Below are 807 nucleotides of genomic sequence, written 5' to 3'. Positions count from 1 at the left end.
GTCTTAAAGACAGCAGAAACTGCATGTGTAGGAAGGTATTTAGCATTTAATAAAAAAATAGGTCTTCAACCTCAAAGTTTTCAACATTTCTTGTGCTTTTTCCATTCGCATATTCTTTCTGCATGTCTTGGCTTTAAGTCATCGCATCGCGAACGTGTCGTAATACACTCAGTCTGTAGACAGGTAATTATCGACTTATTTACGAACAGTGAGAGCATCGGCTAGCTGCTCGGCTATTCCTCCCCAACCAAGCCCTGAACTATAGGGTGGCGGCGTCCGCGAAATGGCTAGGTAGAACGAGCCCGTTCACGTAGAGCGGCGTGTAGCCGGTAGATGAATGCACTACATTTGTCAGAACAAACTCTACGAGTGGCAGCAAGGCGCTCTAGCGCCTCGGGGGATCAGCGCAGACGCTGCGAAGGACGACCTCGACAACGGGATTCACGCACTCAGTTTGACCATCGGTCTACGGATGGTCTGCTGTTGACATATCCAGCTTGGTGCCCAGCACCTTGAAGGTCGTTAACCAAAACTTCCCAGTGAAGCGTGGGTCTCTGTCAGAGACAATTGACCACAGGGGTCCATGTTGTCGAAAGACGCGATCCACACACACCGTCGCTGTACCCACACCGAGGATGGTGTCCGGCTCCGCCGCCAGACGCGCCATCTTACTCAAGCGATCGATGAAGACTACGACACCCTGTTGTCCGCCAAGTGCCTCTTCAGGCCAGACATAAAGTCCAAATTCACAACTGCCAAAACTCGAAGGGTACCGGTAAACTGGCCAGCTGCACCGCCGCATTCGAA

Source organism: Plasmopara halstedii (genome assembly GCF_900000015.1).
Source record: "Plasmopara halstedii genome assembly, contig: Scaffold_110, whole genome shotgun sequence".
In the NCBI taxonomy this organism is placed as follows: Eukaryota; Oomycota; class Peronosporomycetes; order Peronosporales; family Peronosporaceae; genus Plasmopara; species Plasmopara halstedii.
The sequence above is the reverse complement of the archived record's forward strand: the minus strand, read 5'-3'. Positions refer to the sequence as shown.